We start from the raw sequence: 23,851 nt of genomic DNA on the forward strand, positions 1-23,851 counted from the left end.
TGCTTAAGGTGATCAGTTGTTATAGGTGTCGATATTTCTGAAGTTAATTTCCATCTAGTAAAATGAGGATGAAACAAAAAAAAGCTGAAAATTAAAATCAGCAATAATTTTCAGAGAGATAACTAAGTATTTAAGCAGAAACTGAATATGCTTCTCTATAAAAGCTTTGATGCCTACAGCAAGGGCACCTCTGTGACCTGATGAATATGATCAATACATTCCATAGATTGAAGATTAAAAGTAAGCCACTGAGTTGCAATAAGAATCATATTAAAATTCATAGCACTCTTAAGTGACAAGAAGTCTGTTGGAGAAGAACCCAGGTAAAATTTACATTTGCGCTGGGGCATCACCTCTGTGTCATGTTTCCTCCCCCCAGTCAGTGAACGGAGGCCCCAGAAGCCCTTGAAAAAGGGTCACTTTGAGCCTTGAGAGTGCAAGAAAGAGATTAGGCAGAGCATCCTGAAGTAATCATGGAGCAAAAAATAAATTGCATCCTTTGCCATCAACAAAAAAGATGCATCCTTTGCCATCAACAAAAAAGAAATTATAGCAAACGAGGCTATCCCAGAGGCCATTTAAATCTCCTTAAACTTTTGCTTCATTCTAATCGCTATACCCAAAAGACCTTTGAGTTTGTTCTTTATGGTTTATAGTTTTGTATTCCAGAAAACTCCAAAAGAAAACATGAGATGGGAGGAAAGAAGCAAAAAGACTTTGGGAAATAAATGTTTATAATTTAGGATTTCTTAATGGCATTTTTCTCTCTCTCTCTCTGTGTGTGTGTGTGTGTGTGTGTGTGTGTGTGTGTGTGTGTTACCGTGGCTGCAAAAAGTATACTCTAGAAAGGACTGTCACTTGAATGCTGGGTGCCCTGTGCCCACTGTCTTAGATCTTTAGTTACTGCCTCTACTAGTAGTACTAGTACTACATTACTACTATATTAGTAATACTACTACTACTTGCAGTTACAGTTGGAATGTTACTGGACTACATCCAATATCTTAGGTTACAATGAACCTTTCAGAATATTTTCTTGGGTAGCACAGTGTTAGGCGAATAGCCCAGTCTGATGAATCCTGTGGTCTGCTATTCCTTCTGCCTTGATTGCCTTATTCTTCAATTGGCGTAAGGGGTTTGCTTTCTCTCTGTAGGGTAACAATGCAATTCAGAGTTCTAAGAACTTCAAGCATTTGGACTCATTGCAAGTGAGATTTTTTTCTTGTACTCAATATGAAGAAACTTGTAAAAGTTGTTCATGGTGGCCTTTTCATGGAAGACAGTGCATATGGTAGTTTTCATCCTTGGGTATTTTTAGCAGTTTCAGGCTCTTAACTCTTACCTGTTCTTTCTTTTTTTTTTAATAAATATTTTCAAGTGTGTGTGTGTGTGTGTGTGTGTGTGTGTGTGTGTATAAATATATATATATATATATATATATATAGCTTTGAATTTTTTAAAAAGATTTTATTTATTCATTTGAGAGAGAGCAAGAGGAGAATGAGCGGGGTGAGGGGCAAAGGGAGAGGGATTAGCAGACTCCTTGCTGAGCAGGGAGCCCAACACAGGGCTCAGGGCTTGATCCCAGGACCCTAGGATCATGATTTGAGCCGAAGGTAGATGCTTAACTTGCTGAACCACCTAGGTGCCCCAGGGTTGTATATTTCCTTTGAATCCACATTCTTCTAAGTTACTTTGGTGGTTATTTTCAATAAAGCATTTTTTTTTTTTTAAGATTCAGAAACAGAAAAAAATGTGGTGAAAAAACTCCGGATGTAATTTTTGTGAGACAAATTGAGTAAGTATTAAGAAAATGAACATTCCGTCCATGATGAAAACTTACAGAATGTGAACTATGCCATTTCTAAGCTACTGTACCTAGACTGACAAAGTGTAGGTGATTTGAGGTATGAAAGTGAAGGCTTTTAGAGCTGCAACCTTCTGTAGAATATTTTTCTTCACCAGTTGTGCTCAGTCACCCAAATTTCTAGATTCTATTCCAAGCTAAGGCTTTAATCAAAAATGTAGTTTCCTGGGCGCCTGGGTGGCTCAGTGGGTTAAGCCGCTGCCTTCAGCTCGGGTCATGATCTCAGGGTCCTGGGATCGAGTCCCGCATCGGGCTCTCTGCTCAGCGGGGAGCCTGCTTCTCTCTCTCTCTGCCTGCCTCTCAGTGTACTTGTGATTTCTCTCTGTCAAATAAATAAATAAAATCTTTTAAAAAAAAAATGTAGTTTCCTGAGTCTACCATGGTAACTGAGACTATGGCATCATTTTCTGAACAATAATTCTGATTGCTGATAATTTCCTCATGAAGCCTAGAAATCAAAACTACCAGTATTTATTAAGTTTTCACTATATGTCCAGTGGATTTTAGAAAGCAGAAGTGATATTATCTGCGTCTGGGGAGCTTTCAGTCAATGAGGAAATAATATAAGACAATAGATGATCAAGAGGTAGGTCTGTGTTACAATCTACAAGCGTTGTGGGATGCCAACTATGGGGAAGATGACAGGATTTGGGGTTACCTGAGAGGGAGGTAAAACGTGAGCCAACTATGAAGAGCGTGTAAGCTTTGAAGGGATCGATATGATGTAAGGAAGAAATACTCATAAGGAATGAAGAGGGGAACATCTGGTTATAGCAAGATATAGCAATGAGTGAGGCCTGGGTGAAGGGGATTAAGGTATAGGAAAAGGGAAGAAGTAAAGGCATCAAGGAAGTAAAGGAAGGTAGTGGAATGTGGCTTGAAAATTGTACACCACTGCAGCCTCCTTTAAAGCCTGTACTTCTTACTTTTTGTTCTAATAGTTTGTTTGCCACAGAAAGGAGTTTGATCCTCTATTGAACAAGGGAATTCATGATGAAATTAAGCATGTTTCAGTAGGCTTAACAAGGCAGTTATCCAAAGATTGCAGGAGAGAGGAACTAGAATTAAAAGACCAAGTAGGAAGTTACTGCAGCCATTTAGTATAATACAGTGAAGACATAAATCAGGGTTTGGTAAACTTTCTATAAAGGGTAAGTTAGTAAATATTTTAGACTTCTTAGACCATACGATTTCTGTGGCAACTACTGGACACAACATATAAACAAATAAGCATGGCTGTGTTTTAATTAAACCTTATTTACAAGACAAGAGTGTTTATTTGGTCTGTAGGTCATAGTTTATGAACTTCCGGTCTCAACCACATGGTGACATGGAAATGAAAAGAAGGAAACAAATTGAGATGTTGAAAAAGCTGTTATATTCTAATATCTGCTTGAATAAAGGGGTTAGGAGATGAATGAACCAAAGATTTCAAACAATGCGTCAGTCCTTGAAATGTCAGTATGAGATTCATCAATGTGGAGATCACTAGTTAATTCACAAGTTATTTGTTGAAAGAGAAGAATAAAGTTAAGGACTATTAAGATAGAATGGGATAGAGTGGTGATTGGCCTCTGGGATGGTGTTGATATTCTGTTATCTGACCTAGATGTTGGTTACACTGGAGTGTATACTTTGTACACTTTGTAAAAATTTTTATGAAGATGTACAATTATGCTTTTTGTCTTAGTTTATGGTGTACTTCAATAAATGATTAAGGAGGTTGAAAAGAGAGTAAAACTGGTTGAAAGGACAAAGAAATTGTGATCATAAAAGTAGAAGAACCAGAAGAAGGAATTATCACAAAAACTAAGAGAAGGTAGAAGAAGAGAGACTAATCAGCAGGCCCGAAGAAAGAGGTATGGTTAAAATGAGGGTAAAGAAATGGGCTTAAATGGAACTAGAAAGTAAGAGATTATCTCCAAATGGTAACTTCAGTGGAGTGGTTTGGTTGAAAATTAGTTTTTAAGCAGAAAGGAGGGGATAAGAAAATGGAATCATCTGTTAAAGCACTCAAGGACAGTGACCATAAAGTAAAAGAAAAAAGTAAGATGTATTGAAAAGAGTAATAGAACAGAGTGTGTGTTTTATTTCTTGTTGTTTTTAATAAGAAATACTGTATATGTTTGAGAAAAAGAGAAAATAAACGGGTGTATAAGATTAAAGATGTTAGTAAGTGATGGAGAACATATGTGACAAAATAAAGTGGATAAGAAGAATGTTGACCTCTAAAAAATAAATAGCATAATCATAAAGACAAGATAAATTTAGATCAAGAGTTACTCAAAAGGTCAGATCGGTCCATGGGGTGGAAGCCATGTGCCCAGTTTTGTTTGCACATGTATGGAACAGTTAATTTGGAAGACAAAGGAAGGAGGAAAATCTCTTTAATTTTAGGAATAAGTTAGTAAAAACTGATCGGAAATGATAGTTAAAGAATAAAGTGCAATTCCAGGATATTCCCAAAAGAATTTCACTGAATAATTTGCCTTATGTCCATGCAACTGTGATTATGAATGTGGTCAGTCAGCACATAAGATTATAGATTCTATAAACAATATCATTATTGTATTATTGTGTTGCAAGGGAAATTCCACTTCTTTGAAGATCCATCTTGGTATTGCAATGTTTCTCTTTAGTACAGTCTATTTTATGGAATTAGTATAATGAAGTTGAAAAGGAATCTGGCATAACTAATTTATGAAACAAACATTCTAATACTCAGATCAAAGCTTTAAGTGGTTTAAATTTATAAAAGTATTTAATCAAATGAACATATACGGTATACACACACAAACTAAAAAATTCAATGATATTTCTTTATATAATCTTGAAGAGGGTTATGTTATACATATATAAGATGCAATTAAAATCAGACTTCTAATTTTAAGGACTCTGGGTATTTATTTAAGTGTTTTCATCACTTGTAATTCACTTTGAAAATATGCCAAACCCCATCAGATCCACTAAAATTAAGACCATGAAGCAATAAATAAAAATCAAATCACTTTGTGAAATTGTATTATATGGGTATAATTGGATACACCTAGCTGCCTCATCCTGATACTTAATAAACATTTTTCACATTGCAATAAAATTATCAGTCCTCACTGAACTATGTATGCAAAATTGATCAAACAGTTGAACCTTAATGAACAGAGATATTTGCATCTCATTACTAGGTTGTATAATTCTGCTCATAAATTTTATGAAATATTTTTAATGTTCAATTCATTTCAGATGAAAGTGAAAAAAATTTTTTAAATATCTATCCTGAAGTCTTTTATTCCTCAGTAATGCTATTTTACTAATATTCTTTCATTTTAATAAAGTGGATCGAACCAGGCTAAGATTACAAATTTTAATTAAAGTTCCATAACTTGACAGATTATTCTCAAAGGTCCATGAAATATTTATCAGTCAGTTGGATCAAGACAACGTTTTACAACATGCACATATTTAAGTAACTTTAATGATGGTGGGCCTTAACTATTTTGATTAGCATTAACTATTCTAATAAAGACTAATATTATTTACAACTCTGGGTCTTACAGTTCATCATAGTTTTGCTGAATATTGAAATATTAACAGTGACTATTATTATTGTAATTTTTTCTTTTTTTAAACTTTCACACAGATTTATTCTTCTATTCTGGGACTAGTACCCATTCATCTTTCAATCTATTACTGTAATTTTAATATTTGTTATGGCTGGTTGAATTTTTTGTTGTCGTTACTTTGGTGTTTTTACATTAGGGAGAACCCAAACCTCCTCTTGTTCTTGTGATGCTCTCCAAGGAAGAGAAGTATAATGAGATACTCCATTAGACCTTATTTCCTAGGAATGGGATTCCTTCTCTGGTTTAAAGGTCAGCACCCTTGTGGCTAAATCTCTTTTCTTTCTCTATCCCTAAAGAGAAGTAGGTAATCCCTATTTTTAGGTAATCCTTACTCCAGAGTAGATTTGGGTGGTCAGCCTCAGCCAGCAGAGTTTTAGAAACTAGGGTAAGTTTTATTTCTCAGTCCTTTGTCTTTGGAGTAAAAGGCATGGTTTCAGTGGGTCTTTTCTTATTTTGGAGCCCTAAGCTACCAACTAAGGGTGGTGTTGAAAGGAGCAGACATACAACGTCATTATGTTTTCAGTATTATTATGGTTGAAAAAAGCGAGTCTTCTCATAGGTCTGAACTTGGTCAGAACACTTTTCATTGGAATATGAGGCCCGTCTTCTAATGGTCATCTAATGTTTATTTGCCTTGCTGTGTTGGGTTATGTCTTATGCATAAATTCCCTCAGGAAATTCACAGAGCTTTTTCTTACTGACTGAAAGTACCTAACCTCTCTCTCTATTTCCTTCATAACCCTTATTACATTGGGAAATTATATACCTGTATGTGTGTGTTTGTCTATTCTTTTATCTGTCTCCCCAAATTGAACATATCCTATGTGAGATCAAGAACTTTGATCTGTCTTGATCACCTGGAGCAAAATGGGCCCTCAATAAACACTCATTGAACAAAGGGATATACCCTGAGATGACTCCCAGTGAGTCATACCTTTGTGTAATTCCCCCTTGAGTGTAGACAGATCTTGTGATTGGCTTCTAGCCAATAGAAGATGGCAAAGATGAGAGGATTTTTAAAAATTTAGTTAAGTCCCCAAATCAGTTGACTTTGAGTTAATAAAAAGGAAGATTTTCCTGGATGGATCTGACTTAATAAGGTGAAATTCTTAAAAAATCTCTATGCCTTATTAATATCACTATTTAATAGTACCTTGTTCCATTGCTCCACACCTTATATTTATGGATGTAAAACAAGGAAATAAGGTTAACCGGGTTTCTTTATGCACATATTTACACTTTTCATTTTTAAGACTTCATTAATGGTTATTGCGAACCTCTTCAAGAGGTGGCCATCTAATTAGTATAGTAAAACATTTGAACAGGAGTGAAAGATACTTTCGAAGCTACGTATGAACAAATGCAAGAGCAGAGAGCAAATTGAATTGATGATGATGAGTGATTAGACAGACTTAAGGTGGAAATAAATTAAAAGGTAACAATTTTACCTTTTTTTTTCCCCTGAGTTCTTGCCTCTGCAGAGTCATTCCTACTACATATTATATTCTATATGTACCATTTATAATTTTCTTTCTTACTAAATAATGTACAGTTTCAATCAACCCCTTGGCTATAGATGCAATGTATACAGAGATGGCTCCAAAATTTTCATCTACCCCAGCTCTCCTTCCTGAGCTCTAGTCTTCCAGATGTAATTCTTTGCTGGACTCATATCTTTGGTATCTTAAACCATGCTTCTGTGTGGTCTCAGAAAGACCTACACGTAGATCTACTTATGTTAAAATTCTTTAGCCCCCGCAAGGTTATCCATCTATTACCTGTTGTTTTACAGTGTTTCAAACTTACCTCTCATTTCTTTATCCTGTGCTCCAGCTGCATTTAACTTCTTGCAGATTGCGCATGCACCAGACAATTTTATCCTCTGGTGTGTGCCAGTCCTTGTACATGAAAATTACTTCCATGTCTACTTAGTTCAAGTATGGCTTCTTCTGTGATGACTTGTAGAAATGATAACATCCTATTTGATGTTCCAACCTCATCTTCTACAAGCATGTATGCTAATGGCTGTCACAATAGGCTTCATCATTTGTATCTTCAGCTTGATTTGAAATACCTTTAGAGTAGCAACTGTGTCTGGACATCTCTGTAAGCTCAGCACATACTGCCATACACACGATAAGTTCTCATTAAATGTATGATGAGTGAAGGACTGAATAAGGAAGGTGTACCTTCCTTTTTGAAGGAGTTTGAAAAAGTTATCTATGTTTGTCAAAAACATTTTTTACTAAAATATATTTCCACTCTTAAGTAGACTGTCTTAGTCACTCGAGAAAAACATCTGCCATAGTCAAATGATTAGATGTGTCCTTTGGACTCTAGGAGACTCTTTCCTGGTTACATATCACAGGTACATTCACACACAGACCCACAAGGGGACATGTAGAATCTTCATTAATCTTACTTGTAGAAACCTAGAGTTGGGAGGCCACGTAGTTGTCCTTTGCTAGGGGAATGGGTAAGGAACATAACGCAAATGCACATTATAGACTATTATGCAGCAATCAGAATCAGTGGATATATGTCCTAAAATTTGGCTTTATCTTTTAAAATACAGAGCTGAGTTAAAAAAGTAATACTCAGAATGATATCTACAGAATACTATTTATTTAAATTAAAATGCATGTGCAAACAATGCAAGACTCACAATAGTACATACATATAAAGGATACACAATAAACATGTTAGAGTATTTTCTTCTGAAAGGAAGAGAAATGTGAAGAACGTGAGTAAAAGCAATAGGTTAAATCAATAAATCAAATTAGAGAAACAATAAGTGTAATACATCAGGGTGCCTGTGTGGCTTAGTGGGTGAAGCCTCTGCCTTCTGCTCAGGTCATGATCTCAGGGTCCTGGAATCAAGCCCCACGCTGGGGTCTGCTCAGCAGGGAGCCTGTTTCCCCCTCTCTCTGCCTTCCTTTCTGCTTACCTGTGATCTCTCTCTCTCTCTCTCTCTGTCAAATAAATACATAAAATCTTTAAAAAAAAATAAGTGTAATACATCATGAAATGGACTGATTAACTCAAAATTCTGAACCACAAACATGAAAAGAAACTTAGAAAATAATAAATTAGTATAAAGGAAAATGTACACTGTTACTTAAAAATATAAGTGACCAAAAAAATAAATATGTGACCTAAATAGAATAATCAGGAATATATAACATTATAAAAACTGACTTAAGTGGAAATGGAAGTTGAGAATATCAGTAACCTTAGAAAAAATTATATTGTCAGAGAATTAGCTCGAAAAATGACCCATACATCTTTTGTGTAAGTTCCGGCAAAGCTTTAGGGAAGAGATAATTCACATGCTCATTAAAGTATGACACAGAATAGAAGAATGTAGGAAGCTTCCAAAATACAAAATCACCTTTCCTCCCTTCATACAGCACTGATCCTAAAATCTAACAATGATGGGACAAAAAGAAAAAACAAATATCGTGACAAAAATTTCTGACTCCATTTTTGATGTTTGACAGATGGCGATTTTCTGCTCTTGCCTCATGTCTGGGCAAGCTGCTAAAAAAAAACCCTGAGCTCTTCCTACCCTGACACTGTAGAAGTTCAAGCCACAGGGACCCTGACCCAGGCCCAACCCCTGACCACAATAGAGATCAAAGCCACGGGTACCTTCCTTCACTCAAGTCATTTTAGACCTGCGTTGGTGCCTGCCTTCCTCTCCCCAGAAGGCCTCCTATGTGAGCAGTAAACCTTTTCATGCCCTCTTACTGCACTAGTCTGTCAATGTCTGAACAAACTTCAGGTCGGGAGTAGATCGCACCCAGGGCAACCACTAAACAGTTGGCATAGGGAGGTCTCTCTTATCTTGTGGCTTGTTTTTTTTTTTTCTTTTCTTTCTTTCTTTCTTTTTTTTTTTTTTAAAGATTTTAGATATTTATTTGAGAGAGAGAGAGAGAGCATGAGGGGGAGAGGTCAGAAGGAGAAGCAGACTCCCTTGCTGAGCAGGGAGCCCGATGTGAGAGTGGATTCTGGGACTCCAGGATCATGACCTGAGCCAAAGGCAGTTGCTTAACCAACGAAGCCACCCAAGTACCCCTCTCTCCTCTTGTTTTTTGCCTGTTGGTGAGCACGCAGATCGAGCTGCTGCCTGCTGGCCAGCATATGTTGTGAGTTGTATTGCTGTGTGCTGCTGGGCTTGTATTTTGTTGTATTTTGAGTTGTGCTGTGCTGTGATGCACTTGCTGAGCCCTACCAAATATCTGTTATAAATGTAACTAATCGAGCTGGAAGTTTTGATAAGCATTGAAGGATAGGAGTGTGGGTATCCTCTTTAAAGCAGCCCTGGATTGTGGGTTTTGACCTGGACCTATTTAGGCATTTTATCTCCAGCAGAAACCATAGTTGATTCTAGGTGCAGGGGACTCATCCTGTTACCATTGGTTGTGTGTCTCAACCAGGCATTGACCCCTGTGCAGTGTATGGGTCCATTAGTCGATTGCCTCTGTGAGGAAGAGTCGTCACTACACTGCACCTGCAGATCCACATTCCTAAATTTACTGGGCTCCCTGGGACTCTTAAATACCTTAAATGCCTCTGCTCTTGCTGCTGCTGCTGCTGCTGCTGCCCAGGCCTCTGTAGCAACAAAGATCATCACCCTCAAGCTTATGGGGAGGAACTCTCATGGAAGCCCATGGCATGGACCAAAATACAGCATCATTTTATTAGATAGCTATAAAATAAACTGATAAAGACTGTAGATTTGGTTGGGTACCAAAGCTTATCAACATATCAAGTGGTTAATTCAAACTCAACTTAATTTCAGGGTCCCTTAACCCAAACAAGTAACATTCACTTTGGGAGAGGTCCCTAAGTCCAATATTACTCATCTGGTCTATTTTGGGTAGGAGACATAATAAATACTATCAGGATAGAGAGGACTCCTTTGTCCCCCAGTATATCCAGCAACCAAAAACTACAGCACAACAAAATAAAACAAAATGACTTCTTTATGCAGTGGGAAGAAATAGGAATGGTAGCCGGGGTCTGTGATTTGATCTAATTGGAAATTCAAAATTTACTAAAGGAATTTATGCAAAAGAAAGATAAAAAGATTACCCACTGGCTATAGTATCTTTATAGTAAATGTTCTAAATTAACTAACATCTGCTGAGATGCACTAATTGATGAATCTTGGTGGCCTAAATTGATACTTGGGTTCAAATTGCAGTTATGCCTGGGGATCCTATTAAATTTAAAAAAGGTATCCTCTATATCTTTAGGGGAGTTACTGTACATAAAATAGAGGACAAACAGGCATGCCTCACCTTAACCACAGAAACATTGTCTTACTTAAATTTCTCATGGTCACAGTGTCAAGTGTCCTATAATATCCCATAGTGGGCATTGATGTTCTGGGCCCAATAGTCATAAAATAAAATTAAGCCTTTGGCACTTGAAATTGGCTTAATAAAATGGAACTCCTTGACTACCCCTTCACCTACTCCCAGGTTAAATAGTTAATTTAATCCTGTACAGATTCAAACAAGACCTATAGAAATTAAGACCACCTTACCTGCTGAAGGAAAGGGTCATAGTTCCAATTGCTGACTTTGCTGTTGCTGATTCTGATAAAAGTGAATGGTACAAACACTGGACTACCTCAGGCAGCTCATTTTAGAGTTAAGAGGAACAGATTATGTAGTGGGGAAAAAAGAAAAGATGTCTATCTCACAACCTATACCAAAATAAATTCCAAATGAAGTAAAGACTTTATTTCATTTTTAAAATAAAAGTTCTGGAAGATCATATATCTTGCTTTGAAGAAAGACTTTCTTAGGCTGACACTAAACCAGAAACCATAAAGGAGAGAAATATAGCATTTGCATACCTAAATAAAATGTCCTTATAATAAAATATAGATGAATTAAAAGAAAAACAAGAAAACCCTGAGAACATTTGTGGTATATATAGTGTATATGACGAAAAGTTAATATCTAGGATTTACAAAGCTTCTTTACAAAATATTTACACATTAAAGAAAAATAGACCAAAAAATAGACAAAGAAATGATAATGCATTGAAGAAAAAAATGGAAATGTTAAGGGTGTGACAATATCTATTTTTAACTAATAAAAATGTAAATTAAAATAACAAAGTGATAGTATTTTTATTATATAAATTGGCAAGTACAGAAAATTAGGAACACATAGCATTGGCCTTGGTGCCGGCAGATGGGAACCTTGATATGCGGCTGGTGGCAGCATAAATTTATATGCACTTCTTAAAACCTATCTATTAGCGTAAGTTTTCTCTAGAGAAACAGAACGAGTAGGATGAATATCTATCTATATATGGGAAGAGGTTTATTATAAAAAAAAATTGGCTCACATGATTATAGAGGCTGATATGTCTTAAGATATGTAGTTGGCAAGCTGGAGACCCAGGAGAACTAATGATACGGTTCCACTCTGAAGTCTGGCAGGCTTGAGATCCAGAGAGAGCTGTCTCAGCTCAAGTCTGAAGGCAGGAAAAGCCAGGTTCAACTTGATGTTTTAGTTCCAGTTTGAAGGCAGTCCTCAGTGAGGGGTTCTGTCTTATTCAGGCCAGGGTCAGCATTTTTGTTCTCTTCAGGCCCTCAACTGATTAAATGAGGCCCACCCACATTAGGGAGGGCAATCTATTTTACTAAGTCTATCAATTTAAATGTTAAGCTCATCTAAAAACACCGTCCCAGAAACACCAAGAATTATGTTTGATCAAATATCTGGACACCCTGTGGCCCAGTTAAGTTGACACACAAAGTTAAGTGTGTGTCTGTGTGCATATGTATTTATATATGTCTTTATATATGTGTGTGCATTGTTTGAACCACAAAATCTACTTGTAAGAACTTATTCTAAGGAAATGATTAACAATAAATCCAAAGATTTAGTTTAATACATTACTGTTGTTTACAATAAAAATTGGAAAATATAAAAATGTTAAAAAGTATTAGAAATATGAGAAATTTTTATTTAAGAAATATATATCTACAAAGGAAACAATCCAGAAATAGGTATACATCACCTGTTTTCTCTTTGATAGACTTATAGGTGGTTCTCTCTCTCGCTCTTTTTTCTTATCTGTGTTTTCTAATTATTATTGAACAATATGAACTTGATGTGTAATAAAATATTTTTTACAAATAGATAAACTGTCACCTTTTGATGCATTACTATACTCTGTATCTTTACCTATCCAATAAATTGGCTAAGTATTGTGTTTATATACTACTTTGTTCCTCTTAATATTTTAATTATATATTACATTTAGCCATGCTGTTTAAACCATTTGAAAGCATAATTTTTAATGTCTGCATGAAGCCTCATTATTTGCATGAACCACACTTCATTTAATCATATTCTATTGTTAAACAGTGGAAGTATTTATAATAGTGAAAAACTGGAAACATTGTTGTGTATATATTTTGATCCTTAGCACAGATCTCTACAAGTGGAATTAATTAATCCATTTAAATTTTTGAGGTTTTCAGTTAAGTATTTTAAATTGTCTCTTAACCCAGCTGAATGAACTTTTTTCCCGCCTTCTACCAAAAACCCTGGGTTCATCACATCTGAGGTAATTATGACAAACAAATAAACACAAAACTTTTGTTAATTTGAGTGGCTAAATATGGGATTACATTTAGTTTTTATAATTTTCACACCTTTGTTCCAAGTATCTAGTATGTAAGGTTGAATATTTTTCACATTCATTAGCCATGCATATATCTTATTTCTTTTCATTTTTTAAAAGTCTTTATTTACATTCCAGTTAACATTTAACAGTGTATTTTCCCATGTATTCGTTTGATTTTTCTGTATATATAAGGCAGGAGAGGGGAATCTAATTCAGTATAAATCTTTATGTTGTAAAAATTTGATCCTTCGCATATTTGGAGCTAATGGTTATTCCCAATTTGTGGTTTGTGAGTCTTCCTTCAAAAATAACTGTATTTAGTTAGGGTGCCCTAGGTGTCAAACATTAGTGCTCTCATGAGGTGTCATAACCTTAGGTGTCGTAATAACCTTAGTTTCATGAGGTGTTTCATGAGGTGTCGTAATAACCTTAGGCTCAAATGTTATTTGCCCCATTTTATAGATAAGGAAAGTAAGGGATAGAGACTTAATGTTTTGTCTGATGCTCCCCTTTGGGATTATACTGCCTACATAGAATCCTGGCCCCAAACACTGAGAAGCCAATGGTTGCCATTGTCCCAGGATCTCAGAGTGGGTGGACAATAGGAAAGAGCCATATACAGGAGCACCTGGACACATGATAATGGTAATAATAATGGCATTTTCCTCCATAGAGTGAAGTGCATCACCATGTTGAATTTAATGTGCTTCAGAGATCTGCATCTCCATCGAGTTCCATGTAGTCCTGTGCCAAAACAAATAGAGGTTGCTATCATTTGGGCATATTTTCTTGGGTTTTTACTCGTTACACACTTGAAAAAAGTTGTGAGTATTTATATATCTCAGAGTTAGTCCTATACCAAATGAATCCCCAGGCCTTCTGGCTTTTACTTGTTCAAGTTTTGACAAATTTTAAAATGGCATTTGTAGTTCATTTTGTGACTTTAATGCATGATTTGCATTGATTTATCTCAATCAGAGAAGGGGATAAATTTGCCTGTGTACTCACCACACAGAATTAGCAAATTAAAAAATGTTAGCGTTTGATCAGATTTGTCACACGTACACAGATGTTCAGTAAAGAGTTGAAATCCATTTTATTCATGCTTTCCAGGGTTATTCTCCCATCTTTACAAGAAATTTGAGTGTCTTCTTCTGGTTTACTTCATATTTTCTGTTATGAAAATAAATATAAATTTTAAATATGTGCATAGATATATTATATAAAGACATAAATATCTTTGAGACATATAGCATATCATATGTCTTTAAAAACTGAATCACTGGGCTCCTGGGTGGCTCAGTTGGTTAAAACTGAATCAATGTCAAAGCAACTGCAACATGTTTTATTAAATGCAAGATATGTATTGAATGTAGCCATATTTCTCATATGTCTTACTGATTCATTTCAGAAATTGGCTATTATTTATTACATGAATCTACCCTAACTTATTTATTACCATGATGGGTATTTAAGGTTTTCTCATTTTTTTCCATTATCACAAAAGGACTGTGTATGTAGCAGTTCTTCAACTTCCATAGCTTGTATCAGTACTTCAGTCCTTTTTATTGCAAATAATAGTCTATTTTGTGGATATACCACATTTGTTTATCCATTCTTCAGGTGATGAACATTTGGATTATTTGGACTTTGGGGCTGTCTTGGACAATGCTGCTAGGAACATTAGTGAACAAGTTTTTGGATGGATATATGTTTTCATTTCTCTTGGATATATACCTAGGTGTGAAACAGCTTGATTTTGGGTAAATCTATGCTCAATATTTTGAGTAATTGTCAAACTGTTTTCCACAGTGGCTGCATCATTTTAAATTCATATCAGTAATGAGTGAGCTTCCTAATTTCTTAATATTCAGTACTTATTGGTGGTGTCTTTTAGCTTACAACCATCCTAGTGTGTATGTGAAGTGGTATCTTGTTATGGTTTTGATTTGCATTCCGCCAGTGATGAAAGATATTAAGCATCGATTCGTATGCTAATTGCCCATTTTTATATGTTCCTTGGATAAATGCCTAAGCAAATCATTTGCCCATTTTTAATTAATAATTTATCTTTCTATTGTTGAGCTGGGAATTCTTTATATATTATGGATAAAAAATCTTTATTAGATATATGATTTAGAAATACTTCTCCAATTGTATGGATTGTCTTTTCACTTCCTTGATGGTATCCTTTGAAGCACAAAAGATTTTAATACTGATGAAGTCCAATTTATTTTTTCATTTGTCACTTGTACTTTTAGTGTCATATCTAAGAAATCTTTGCCTAATCCAAAGTTAAAAAGACCATAATCCTGTGTTTTTTCTAATATTTGAATAGTTGCAGCTCTTATGCTTAGGAATATGATATATTTGTAGTGAATTTTTTAGATAATTTTTTTAGATTTTTTTTAAAAAATCGTTTGAAAGAAAGACAGAGACAGAGAGGGCACAAGCAGGGAGAGAGGCAAAGGGAGAGGGAAGAGCAGACTCCCCACTGAGCAGAGAGCCCGATATGGGGCTTGATCCCGGGACCTGGAGATCATGACCTGGGCCCAAGGCTTAACCATCTCAGCCACCCAGGTGCCCGTTTAATGAATTTTTATATATGATATGAGATGGGGTCCACGGTCACTCTTTTGTATATGGATACATTGATTGGTTTACATCTTGTTTAAATATATACAAATAGGGGGCATGATGACATTGAACTAGTACTTATATGTACTTGAGATGGGAGAGGTAGTTTACCATGTTAGCCCAACTGCTATGGTGACTCAAAGATAATTCTAAAAACGTTGTCTAATATGAAAAGAGGTTGTACCGAAATCACAGACCAGAGCCATGTGCTAGCATTGGGTGTAGCAGTCTCAATGATCACAAACACATTCATTGGAATGATGTTTGGTAAGAGGATGAAAGATTTTACATTTAAAATAAATTTTTAAAAGGACTATATCAATGGTCTTTACAAATATTAGCTTTTATGACTTCAAAACTTGAATCTAATTAACCAGAACTTTCTTTTAAATCAACTTGCCTATGCAGAATGAGAATGAGAACAGATATTCATAGATAATCCCCTTATTGTCCATGTACTTATTATTTTCTGAATCTTTCCCCTCCTTTCTTTTGAGATGTAATCAACATACAGCACTGCATAAGGCTATTGTGTACAGCATAATAATCTGACTTACATATGTTGTGAAATGATTGCCATACTAGGTTTGGTTAACAGCCATCAATTCCTATAGATATACATATTTTCTGAATCTTAAAGGTAAATTGTTTCTGAAATTTTGATGGAGTTTTATATCGAAAAGGGATCTCAAAACTTATCTGCCTTGATGCCATTATTTCACAGATTAGAAAGCTGAGTTCAAGAGTGTTTAAGTGATTTGTACAAAGGCATCTGACTAGGTAATGAGAGACCACAGAGCTGAATCCAAATTTACTGACTTTTTATGGTATCAATACTTTCCCCACTCACATCCTGTTGCCCTTCAGACAATGAGAACAATAGAAGCTTGAGTGTACCTGTTGGTTTATGATTGGCCTAGGGAACATTCACACAGCTCTACTAGAAATAGATTATGAAGGGGCACAAAGACTATCATAAAATGATGAATACCGATTCCATAAGGGATGCAATCATAAATGATGACCTAAGAAATTTCATTTTAATTAAATATTGCTCCCCATTATTTATACTTGAGTTTGTTTTTTACAATTTCCTTTCATAGATCTAGAAATGAAAAGCTGTGTAGATAAATGTTGGATTCTGTGTATCTTAATATCTCCACATTCCTGGAGTCTAACATGTGAAAGCGTACATCCTGCCTTTCTTTCAGTTAAATAGCACCTGTTTTAGGACAAAATTTAGAATGAAAGGGTCACTTTCTATTAAGGATTTGTTTATCTTACAATTAATAAGATCTAAAGGAAGCCATTAGTAAAATTTTATAGAAGGGAGATGGATAAACAGTATAGGTGAGGAAGAGTCTAGAAAACTAGCTATCTAAAATAGAAGTGAGTTTTTATAGCTTTATTGTTCAAAAGTATTTTTATTTTTGTAGTTTTTTAAAAGTTTATTGGCACATATAATGAGAAACTAATTAGTAATGTAATGGCAAAAAAAGTTTGAGTTCTGTTCAGAAACGAATAGAAGGAAAGTCTCTTCATATTCCTAAAAACATTTCTTTTCTGCTTAATTGCATTACATAGTGATGGTTTTAAATTGCAAGAAAGGAAAATATGTTTGTGTTATCCCGAGAATAATTGAATTGTTTTAGTTATTGTTGTTTTTTAAAAAATCCCAAAGTAATGAACCATCCATATTTTTCTAAAGTAAAAACTTAACAAATATAACCTATACCTTTTGGCATAAAATAAGAACTGTAAAAACTTACCTTTGTTTTGCAGATTTTTTTTCTAAGAAACGTACTATACTAATCTTCATGCAGTCCTTAGGCAAAAGGAAATCAATAATCTTCAGGGAAGAAGTAGAAATAGCAGGAAAAATTTGATGTCTTTTTTTGTTTTGTTTTGTTTTGTTTTTTCCAATTTATTTATTTTCAGAAAAACATTATTCATTATTTTTTCACCACACCCAGTGCTCCATGCAAGCCGTGCCCTCTATAATACCCACCACCTGGTACCCCAACCTCCCACCCCCCGCCACTTCAAACCCCTCAGATTGTTTTTCAGAGTCCATAGTCTCTCATGGTTCACCTCCCTTCCAATTTACCCAAATTCCCTTCTCCTCTCTAACGCCCCTTGTCCTCCATGCTATTTGTTATGCTCCACAAATAAGTGAAACCATATGATAATTGACTCTCTCTGCTTGACTTATTTGATGTCTTTTAAAACACCAAATAATAAGTGAAGTAGGTTTTCTGCTTTTTACTTATTTAGGCAAGGTCTGATTTTGAGGCAAGGTAAAGCTTCTTGCCTTTTTATTCATTCATTTCAAACAGTTAGTAAACACTAACCAGAAATTGCATTATAGGTTGACAGGCATTGGGCAAAGCATCAGTGACATCAAGGTCAAAAACAGAACATTTCTGCTCTCAGTTTATTCAGTCTAATGGAGAGCAAAGAAAGCTAGATGTTTGACTATAGTATCACATAAGTAAAATTCAGAAGACTTGAAAAACAAATAGAGGGCATCATGTCCAAACCAGAGGAGTAAAGGACACGGAAGACCCTTGTTGCAGAGTCTAACTTACTACAGTGTCTACCAGGTCCAAATCATTTTTCAAGACTCTCCAAAGCAGACATTACCTTGGAGGCATCATTAGGTCCAAGATCACAGTGTTCTCATTTCATGATCTGTTTTTGCACTAGTATTTCACTCATGGGTAAGATGCAAAGTATAAGGGAAAGAACATGGACCTTGGAGCGATCACTCCAGGGTACAATCATGGCTTACCCATTCAACTGGCAATATGACTTTAGAGAAATGACTGCATTTCCCTGGACCTCTGTTGCCTAATTTTTTAAAATGATCATAATAATGAGGTAATTTGTATGTTTAAGTGAGGCAACGTTTAATGTGTCGATACAGTTCCTGGCACTTAACACATTTTTTTAAATCCATGTGTAGTCATTAACATCCATTACTTTTTTAAAATCATTCCAAAACCAAAATTATTAATGGTAAAATTTTAAAATTTTAAACAAGTTTTAGATAACGTAGTTCTGTTGAGCATTTTTTTAAAGTAGGTACAAAACTCAGGATAGTAGGGGAATTTCTCAAGTAACAAATAGGCTTTATTATGTTTTTCATTTTATTTTATTTCATTTCTTTACAATAGGCTTTATTTAAAAAAATTAATGTATAAATCCACTGTTTGGATCTCCTGATCAATTTTCACATATATATTACTTATCAATAGAACCATAATCAAATATTTATTCAATACATATTTTTATATTGGAGCTTCAGGCTAGAGCACAAAATCTTATTTAACCCACAGCATAAGTGAAAGGTGAGGTATTCCTTCCATGAGCCCTTCCAGACCTTGCAACTGATATGTAGGAGGTGATGGGCAGTGGCACCACTTATGTCCACTTTTGCAAGAGTATTAACTTGTGGTTTCTGCACAGTGTAATACAGACAACAAAATGTACACAAATATGTCTACACTGTGTAGTTTCACTACACCTAATAAATATTTTATTAGCCTTTACATTGGTCCTTTATAATGACTTGGTAATTGGTATAGTGGATTCTCAATAATTTAAGAAATGGCCTCACCAAAGCCTTAAATAATTCTATCCATTTCATTCAATAAGCATGCCTATTATGATCTACCTCTGTGCTAGGTGTTAGGTATAATTAATAAAGGCATTTTCTAGCTCTGCAATTCCTATAAAATTATAGAAGAAAATATAGTGCCATAGCATGTGTGTGCTACTCAGTGATGGACAAACCCCAGCCTCTGCTTACCGATGTTCACAGTATGCAAGCTCACATGCAATGTAGTAAAAATACCTCACTGTATAGAGGGTGTGTGTGTGTATAGTATTATGCACAATGTGTAGATTAATAGAGTATGCATTGTTATTGTAGCTTAAGCTTGATTCATTATTCTTTTTTTTTTTTCGGGACTCCTTTTTTAAATTTTTTTTAATAAACATATAATGTATTTTTAGCCCCAGGGGTACAGGTCTGTGAATCACCAGGTTTACGCACGTCACAGCACTCACCATAGCAGTTTTAGCAATAAGATTCTAACAAGTTTTCCCTCAAGTTTTTGAATAAGTTCAACTTTTAAAATCCTAATATTACAACCTATTACTTGAACGATCAGTATTTATATCCAATGTTATTAGCATTTTCAAAATACTGTGTAGCCAAAAAAAAAAAATCGCAGAAACAAATTAGATGCTGAAGTTGTGATACAAGTACAGTTATTATGAACTGCTTCTGTGTTCACATTGTTGTGTTCAACTGAATAAACCTAGAAATCTCACTTAATCTGTAGTAAGTAAAAACTTTAAATTGGGCTTATAAAAATACTTTTCTATCGATAAGGCAGCCAGTTATCTTGCCAGCAAAATAGCCTACCAAAGGCTATTAGAGATTGCAATTCAGGACACGCAAGCTAGGACAAAACCATAAGCAAGTCCAACAAACAACAAGAGAGGAATGTTACTTTATGGAGAAGGAAGAATCTGGGAAGGAGTGTTTTGAATGAAAGTCCATTGGAGAAAAATGAGTGAAGGGTGATGACAGTTTCTCATTGGCTGAGTTTTAGGGGTGGTTAATTTCTTGTAGATGAGACAATATATGTCTTTTCCAGTTGGGCCCTGTAATTGATTCTTTCCCTGTTGAATATTCTTCTGTTGGGGGCTGTAACTCACAATTCTTCCTGTAATTGGCACTGAGTAGTAAGCTCCCCCTTGTGGCATCACAAGTCCATTTTAGTGAGGTTTCCCTTTATTAATTTTCACATCGCTAATTAACTCTTCCTTGTATTTTTAAAATGGTGGGATTACCTATAGATTATAAAAGATTTGGTGGGGGGAACCTTCTGAAAATCTAAACCAAGGAGATAGGATAAGAATAGGTTATTTTCATCAAAATACAACAATAAAGAAAATATATAGGAACTGGACCCCTGTGCAGTCTTTAGGAAAGTGATGAGGTGAAAAGGCATGGAGAGCATTTTTGCTTACTAAATGGGAAATTTTCAAGAGAAAGCATTGTATTGATTCAAACCTTTGTGAAATGTTGCTTGAGAATTTATAAGTTATCCAAATTATATCTCTCTCAAATCTCTTCTAAAGGCTAAGAAGTCTAACAAAATAATATTTATATTTGCTATAGGTATTACATTAGTTTTAGGTCAGTTTTATGATGTATTTTTTTCATTTAGTTGTATATACATGGGGAGATATAGATACATTGACGACCTTTGTATAATTGTCATATATATATAATTATAACTATTGTATCTTATTTTTATGCCTATTTTATATGACTGAAAGTACAATTTTGTCATGAAACTGGGCATAGAGTTGTAGTTTTATTATCATTATCACTCTGAGTTTTTCATTACTATAATTTATTAGATGGCATATTCTCCTCCACATTATGACATTGTTCTTATGGAAACATATGACCCCTTCAGGGCAACCTGCCTTATGTTGTGATTTCCAGGCAAACACTGTAATGAAACTATTTGTAATAAAAATAGAAAATGATTTTTTTGAAATATTAGTAGCTAAAAAAAGATTAAAATTAAATATTAGTTTTTGAAAACATAGGATACTCACACTAAAGACAAAATAATTATCTAACCTGTTCTATGGGAGTCATTGCTAAAAATAATGAACAGTTACCCTGTACAGAACATTTTATGTGAAAGTCCTGCCTATATCTATTCCTATTTCTTATAATGCACTGAATATCAGATGGTTAGAAATGGTAAAAATTTCTCATCAGGAAAACCTGTTACAGGTATTCTAAACTACAGCTGAGCTCACAATCTTGCCTGGGAATGTGAGGCTATGTCTGGCTGACTGCTACTGTATGTTTGAACAGGGATGGGGGTCACGTGCCTCAGGTTCAGCCACCCCCAGCATATTTGTTGAGGAACAGACTTCTGGCTTTCCCCACTTGCCCACATTTCCTGTGACACTGTGTTTGTCACTGCTATAGGTGACTCACGGAGGTATATATTGCTCCTGGATTTGCTATAGTAAGGCTACTACTAAGGGCAGGGGATGACCCCAAAGATGGTTGTTCTGAAATCCTAAGGCAAATCTCAGAAATTTCTCCTCAGAAAATCTCATGTTTAGCTTCTACAGAGGCAGTAAAAGAGTTTTGTCTTCCCCCACTGAGTTGCCTAATATGTGTGTGTGTGTGTGTGTGTAGTAACTTATCATATTTACCCTTCCAATCATACAGATGTCACTGATGGCCCAGTACATTTTTCTGGAATGAGATTTCCTCTCCGTCAATTTTTTCTGTAGCTGTGGGAAATGCTCCAGTGAAAAGCTGCAATTCATGGGTCATGTGTACGCATTTAGCATTGGGACATGTTTCAGTGGGCATGCATTGCACTCCCTTAGTTAGACACCTTGAACTCCAGCTCCAAACATGGCACCGATAAAAGCTTTGCTAGGTTCCAGCCAAAGAGGTAAATCTGGATCAGTTAGATGAGTTTCTGTGGAGGGTAAATGGATATATGAAAGGTTTAAATCTTTTTCCTGACTGACTCTAGTAGCTACCAGGCTAAGTAAGACACCTGGGGTATGTTAATTGGAACCAACTTTGTTTTTTCAGCAGCTCTGTGGGAAGTCAGTGGGTAGGGAGGAGAGGAGAAGAAGAGGAGGAGATGTGGTATCACAAAGGGGTTGCAAAGTAATGTCAGAGCTGTATTTCTATGATTTTCATCGAGTGTACTTTTCCAAAATTAAGGACCACCCCTCTTATGCAAAACTGAAAAAAATAAATAAATAAAAGCGGCAACCAAGGTATGTGCTATGGTGAATGCTGTGAAGTGTGTCAACCTGGAGATTCACAGACTTGTACTCCTGGGGATAAAAAATATATTTTATGTTTATGAAGAATAAAAAAATTAAAAAAAAATTTTAAAAAAGCGCGACAACCAAAAAGATACTTATGTTAAATAAAACTCAGCTACTACGATTTTTTCACAGATGTTCACAGGGTCCAGACATAATATAAGTGCACGAAGCTAAACAAGTGGGGACCGTGATGAATGGAGTGCAGAGCACAGGTTCCATCAGAAATGTCAGCCACTACTCAGTTCCAGGTGACTGTTGGCTGGTAGACCCGTGGGCCAGGTTGAGAGGTTTGCTGGTTTTTCAAAGGAAATGGGAAACTTTTTTCCCTGTGAAATCTGCTGATTTTTGAGGAGAGGGTAACTACATTTTTGACAGCGTGTAGGCAAAACAAAACATGTGTATGGGTCAGCAACATATCCCCTCTGAGTTATCGGGAGTGATGTCAGATGTTGCCATACGGATCAGTAAGGAGACTGAGCTGCAGACTGACAACCATCGGGGATTTCAAGGTCCCTTAGCAGACCCAGGTTGAGTCAGTCGCTCAATGATGTCTTTCAGAAGTCAGGCTGTTTCTATCCTCTAATCTTCCATTCTCAGTATTTAGTTTTATATCCCTGGACTTGTTGCCTCGTGGCTGAAACGTGGCTGAAATCATCTCATCTTCATACAGCCACATCAGAAGAAGTGAGGAAAAAAGCTTTCCTGCCATGTGCTCTACCCTTCCTCAGCGAGGAAGTGTTTTGTTCTCAGAACACCCCAAGAAACTAGCTCTCCTCTCTAGGCCAGCGGTAGATCACATGCAAAAGAAGCTGGGGAAGTGAGTAGCTGGCCTTTTTAACTTGAAAGTAGGAGGTGGGCAAGGTGCAAGAACACTGAGAATGCGCCCTGGGAGGCCAACCAGGCTGGTATCTATTAGATTATCCAGTCATTACGGATTTGTGTTTCTTCTGGTTATACTCTTGTAGCTGTTGGAACTCATAACTCAGCGGCATCAATAAATTTCTCTTTGAAAGAAAGAGGTGTCACTGCTAAGGAAAAGTCACAACTGCAAGAGTCTAGAAGTTCTTGATGGAAAAGCTTGTGGCAGTCTTGCTGATGCCATTTTATTATGATAGACTGAATTAATTAGAAGGTGGAGTCACAGGAAAAATGTTTTGAAAGCCTCGAG

Source organism: Neovison vison, chromosome 13 (assembly GCF_020171115.1).
Source record: "Neovison vison isolate M4711 chromosome 13, ASM_NN_V1, whole genome shotgun sequence".
NCBI lineage: Eukaryota > Metazoa > Chordata > Mammalia > Carnivora > Mustelidae > Neogale > Neogale vison.